A 6,001-nucleotide genomic window follows, 5' to 3' on the forward strand; every position below is an offset into this window, starting at 1 on the left:
GGCCAGCACTGTGGCGCAGCAGGTTAAAGCCCTGGCCTGAAGCACAGGCATCCCATAGGGGCGCCGGTTCTAGTCCCAGCTGCTCCACTTCCTATCCAGCTCTCTGCTATGGCCTGGAAAAGCAATAGAAGATGGCCCAAGTCCTTGGGCCCCTGCACCCACGTGGGAGACCCAGAAGAAGCTCCTGGCTCCTGGCTTCGGATCGGCACAACTCCAGCCGTTGTGGCCATCTGGGGAGTGAACCAGCGGAGAGAAGACCTCTCTCTCTGTCTCTACCTCTTTTTTTAAAAAAAAAGATTTATTTTATTTATCTGAAAGGCAGAGTTACAGAGAAAGAGGAAGACACAGAGAGAAAGAGATCTTCCGTCTGCTGGTTCACTCCCTGAAATGGCTGCAATAGCAGGGGCTGGGCCAGGCTGAAGCTGGGAGCTTCTTCCAGGTCTCCCATGCAGGTATAGGGGTCCAGGGACTTGGGCCATCTTTTGCTGCTTTCCCAGGCACATGAGCAGAGAGCTGGATCAGAAATGCAGCAACCAGGTCATGATGGGATGCCAGTGTCGCAGGTGGTGGCTTGACCTGCTGCACTACAATGCCAGCCCTTGAGAGATCCTTGAGAAAGTGGCAGGTGACCCAACTTGAGTGATAACAATACAACGCTGCCAAGCAGGGCACAGCGGCCACCCTGTCACGGAGCCTGTGTGATCCAAATAGAGATACCTCCATCCTGGGGGCTTTTATTAATCAGGCAGTTTTTTAAAACGTTGAATTCTTACCTTGTCTGCCTACTTTTCTTAAACATAAGGTGAGCATATTTTCCACACAGGAAAAGGGAAAGCTGTGACTTTTCACGTGCTTTTCCTGGTTTATGAACTCATTTTAACTCTGACAAAGGGAGTAAGAACCAAATCACATGTTGATGCACAAGTAGTATAACACACACACACACACACACACACACATATGAGGACATATATATATTCTCCTTTTTTATCTACAGTTTTTTTTGTGACTTTGGCTACTCCGGGTCAAATTCAGTCTGACGATATTAAATGGGAACTTCTAGAAATCAGCAATTCCTAAGCTGTAACTTGCTTGCTGTTCTACAATATGATGAAATCCCTTGCTGTCCTGCTTCTCCTTGCCTGGGACATGAATCGTGCTTCTGTCCAGTGTATCCTCAAGGTATATGCTGCCCACCTGTTAGTCATTTAGTAGCCCAAGCAGTTTTCAGATCAACTGTTGAGGAGTCTCAGTGCTTTTGTTCAAATAATGGCCTCAAATCACAAGAGCAATGAGGCTGGAAATTTCATTACATTATATTGCTATGATTTTCCATTTTATTAGTTGTTACTAATTTCTTGCTATGCTACTTTATAAAGTAGCTTCATCATAGGTACATGTGTATAGGGAAAACCATGGTGTATATAGAATTCTATATTCAGAGGGTCCAGACAGCCACTGGAGGCCTTGGAAAACGTTCTTCATGGACACATACTTTATATTTGATACTACACTTGATCTTAGCCAAAAGGCCGAGAAGTGATCATACTTTATGTTTGAAGCAATCAAAACCCTACGTGAAATTACAAGAATAGTGCAAAGGCCCATGTAGCCTTCAGCCATCCTCCTGGTTAAGCTTGACTTTGTCTCAGAGACAGGACTGTGACCGGTCCTGGGGGTCTGGGCCTCTTGTGTGCCTGGACCTGAGAGGTGGCCCATAGAGGTGTTAGCTCTTTAGTGTTTGACTGTACACATATACTTCGTGTGGTTCTTAGTTACATTTTATAATATGTTAAATAGAATGGGGGCCAGCACTGTGGCATAGCAGTTAAAGCCACCATCTGCAGTGCCAGCATCTCATATGGGCGTTAAGAGTTCCGGCTGTCCCACTTCTTATCCTGCTTTCTGCTGTGGCCTGGGAAAGCAGTGGAACATGGCCCAAGTCCTTGGGTCTCTGCACCCATGTAGGAGACCTGGAAGAAGCTCCAGCCATTCCAGCCTTGTGGGGAGTAAAACAGCAGATGGAAGACCTCTTTCTCTCTCTGCCTCTGCCTCTCTGTAATTCTGCCTTTTAAATAAATACTAAATCTTAAAAAAAAAAAGCAAAAAACAGAATGAATGAGAAAGGATGAAGCCCCCTGCTGAATTTTTCTCCTTTCCTTCACAAAACTTCATCAAAATGACAGTAAAGAAAATAATTTTAAAGTATAAACTCACGAGGAGAAAAAATGAGAGAGGGAGATAACAAAAATCTTTCAAGAAATATTTAGAAGCAAAATGAGAAGACACCAGTGTTATGGAGTGGGCAAATCTAAAACCTCATATTCTGCTATGGAGGCAGTTGGGGACTGGGGCAGGCCAGTGAGGAACGAAGCTTCATAAAAACCCAGATGGCCTCTGCAGCCTCACATTCTGTGCTGATGGAGCCAGCCACCTGCAGATCCAAAGAATTAAAAAAAAACTGTGGGGCGGTGTTGTGGCCCAGTGTATTCAGTCGCCACCTATGACGTCAGCACCCCATACCCAAACACTGATTCAAGTCCCAGCCGTCCCACTTGTATTCAGGTTCCTGCTAAGGATCCTGCAAAAGCAACAGGCAGTGATCCAAGTGCTTGGGCCCCTGCTCCCAGTGTAGGAGACCCAGATGGAGTCCCTGGCTTCTGGCTGGTGGCCATTTGGGGAGTGAACCAGTGGATGGACGATCTCTCTCTGTCTCTCTCTAGCTCTCTCTGACTTTCAAATAAATAAAATAAATTTTTAAAAAATACAAAAATAGGGGCCGGCACTGGGGTGCAGTGGGTTAAAGCCCCAGCCTGAAGCACCGGCATCCCATATGGATGCCAGTTTGTCCTGGCTGCTCCACTTTTGATCCAGCCCCTTGCTAATGCTCCTGGGAAAGCAGTGGATGGTAGTACAAGTCCTTGGGCCCCTGGACCCACATGGGAGACCCAGAAGAAGCTCCTGGCTCCTGGATTTGGATCAGCTCAACTGCAGTCATTGCGGCCATTCGGGGTGTGAACCAGTGAATAGAAGAACTTTTCTCTCTCTCTCTCTCTCTCTCTCTCTCTCTTTCTCTGTCTACCTCTGCCTCTCTATAACTCTGTCTTTCAAATAAATAAATATTTAAAATATGTAAACTGTATTTATACCAAACATGTACAGAGATGTTTTTCTTGTCATTGTTATAGCAACTATTTGCACAGCCTTTAGGCTGCATTAAGCATTATAATCCAGAAACAAGAGCCAGTGTACAGGTGGATGTGCGTGGGTTCTCTGTAAACACGACAGCATTTTCTGTAAGGGACTTGAAAGCATCTGTGGATTTGTGCATCCACGGGGGTCCCGGAACCAATCCTCACGATACTGAGGGACGACTGAGGCTCTCCATAGAAGACTGGAAGGAGAAAGAAGCTGGAGGCAGGCTTCTTCCATTGTGCCAGATTTTAGAGCGTGTGGATTTCTGATACACGGAGATGGTTATCTGATCACAAAGGGAAGCATAAGAAGAGGAGGTGGAGGAGCAGACAATTCCTGCTTTAGAACCAGCGCCCAGGCAAGGTCGGGAGGGGAGGGGCCTCTTCTGCTGCCTCTGAGGGTGGGCTGGGGTAGGGCAGGGCCTGCAGCAGCTGCTGGCGGACGGTCTGGTGGTACAGCGACAGGAGGCTCCTTCCTCGCTCCTCACTCCCCCCTCACCTTGTGGGGAGCCTGAGACACACCTGGCATCTCCGGGACACCAGGCCTGGCTGCAGGTGGGAGAGGATATTTTAAGTGAGTGACGGGGTTGGGCATTGTGGTGCATCAGGTTAAGCCATTGGCAACCCATATCCAAGTGCTGGTTTGAAGTTCAGCTCCTCCGCTTCGGATCCAGCTCCCTGCTAATGCACCTGGGAAGGCAGCAGAAAAAGGCCCAAGTGCTTGGGTCTATGCCACCTGTGTGGGAGATCCAGGTGGAGTTCTAGGCTCCTGGTTTCAGCCTGGCCCAGTCTTGACTATCGAAGACATCTTGGGAATGAATCAGCAGATGGAAGATACCATTCCCTTCATCTCTCGCTCTCCCTTCCTCTCTCTCTCTCTCTCTGCCTTTCAAGTAGATAAAAATAACATTTTTTAAAAGCATGTGGCAGCTGCCTGAATGGTGAGCCCCCTCCCCAGCCTCTGCTCCCACTCCACCCTGAGGTCTCAGGACTCTGGGAAGCCAGTGTGTACTGGACCCCAGTCCCCAGGGGTGCAACAGAGGGTTTCTGTCCAGGAGGGACACTGCTAGGGCCTGAGGACAGATCTAGGGAGGGCAGAAAGACCCAGCTCAGTAAATGTCTGGCATGCATGGGGAGCGACCTCTGGGACCCAGCACCATCCCACATGCTGGGCAGGGCCTGACTCGCTGCATCCCACAAACAGCGACAGGATCATGGCTCCCGTCTCACACACAGACACCAGGGCCACACTGAGACTTCGTCAGGATCCCTGCCCTGCATTCAGACTATACCTCCTCCACCTGCCCTCGCTCACCACACCTCTGTCTGCTATGAGGCTTCGGGATCCTGTTTAAAATTTCCTGCCTTTTCATGCTCACCGTCTTTGGCTTAAGTTAATATGTTTTAAATTAATACATGATTTTCATAGCCAGTAAAGTTAAGCAGAAAATACAGCGAGTTCTCAGGAACCCCTCTCCCCTACACGCGCAGCCTCCACAGCCTCGGGTCACCCAGACTCCCCATGGTTTACGGCAGGGGTCACTCTTGGTGCTGTCCACTCCCTGCGATATGGGGCAAGCAGGCCGCTGGTCAGCATCAGCTGAGCTGGAGGTCCCTGCAAGCCACAAACCCCCAGTCCATGTGTGATTCTGTTCTCCTACTTGTCAATCAAAACTAACCCTGTCCCGGGATTCATTTGCTTCACTGGGATCTGGGGAGAAGATTCACAGGGAATTTTATGGAGGTATCATGAAACTCCCAGGTGCCTTCACGACCTCATAAAAGGAGGTACTAGGAGGCCCCCCCACCCCGGTCTTCCACCAGAGACTGCTACTGGAGGAGGTGCTAGGGTGCTCTCTCTCTCTCCTTCCCGTCCCTGACCGTCTTCTCCTGCTGAGCCCATTGCCCAGTCATGACGGGTATCACTGTGTGGAGCAACCCCTACTCATCTATGTGTGTTCATTTTCTCGCCTTTTGAATGAAATTTACCTTAGACATGCCAGCACTTAGGATGTTTATTCTTGTGCAAGGCAAGAGCCTAGAAGAAAAATTAACCCCTACTCTCTCCCAACACCTGGATTTGGAGTACTGGGTGGGACACTCTCGCTGCTCTGAAGAGCCCTTGTGCCTGGGCCCCCTCCCTCCCAACCCCTGGCAATCGCTGAGATTTTTGCTGTTTCCATGATTTTATCTTTTCCAGAACGTCATCAAGCTGGAATCAGATTTCACACCTTTCAATGATGTATTTATTTATTTATTTTAAAGGCAGAGCTAGAGAGACAGATCTTCCATCCACTCATTCACTCCCCAGATGGCCACAATGGCCAGAACTGGGACAAGAAGCCAGGAGCCAGGAGCTTCATACAGGTCTCCCATGGAGTGCAGGGGCCCAAACACATGGGCCATCTTCCTTTGCTTTCCCCAGACCATTAGTTGGGAGCTGGATCAGAAGTGGAGCAGCTGAGATATAAACTAGCACCCATATTGTTGTAGGTGCTCCGCCACAACGCTGGCCCCCATTATTATTTTCTTTTTAAAGATTTATTTACTTATTTGAAAGTCGGAGTTACACAGAGAAGGAGAGGCAGAGAGAGAGGTCTTCCATCCCCTGGTTCACTCCCTAATTGGCCGCAACAGCTGGAGCTAGGATCATGAAGCCAGGAGCCAGGAGCTTCTTCCGGGTCTCCCACGTGGGTGCAGGGGCCCAAGGACTTGGGCCATCTTTTTCTGCTTTCCAGACCATTAGCCCAGAGCTGGATCAGAAGTGGAGCAGCCAGGACTCGAACCGGCGTCCATGTGGGCACTGC

General features: G+C 49.1%; 1 pseudogene; it reads right to left on the reverse strand.

The window, feature by feature from the left end:
• Nucleotides 1–1,472: 1,472 nt before the first annotated feature.
• Nucleotides 1,473–1,544, reverse strand: LOC127492254 (U2 spliceosomal RNA; annotated as a pseudogene).
• Nucleotides 1,545–6,001: the final 4,457 nt, after the last annotated feature.

The sequence above is a fragment of the Oryctolagus cuniculus genome, chromosome 9, assembly GCF_051225735.1.
Source record: "Oryctolagus cuniculus isolate XC-2025 breed Fujian yellow rabbit chromosome 9, ASM5122573v1, whole genome shotgun sequence".
Lineage (NCBI taxonomy): Eukaryota > Metazoa > Chordata > Mammalia > Lagomorpha > Leporidae > Oryctolagus > Oryctolagus cuniculus.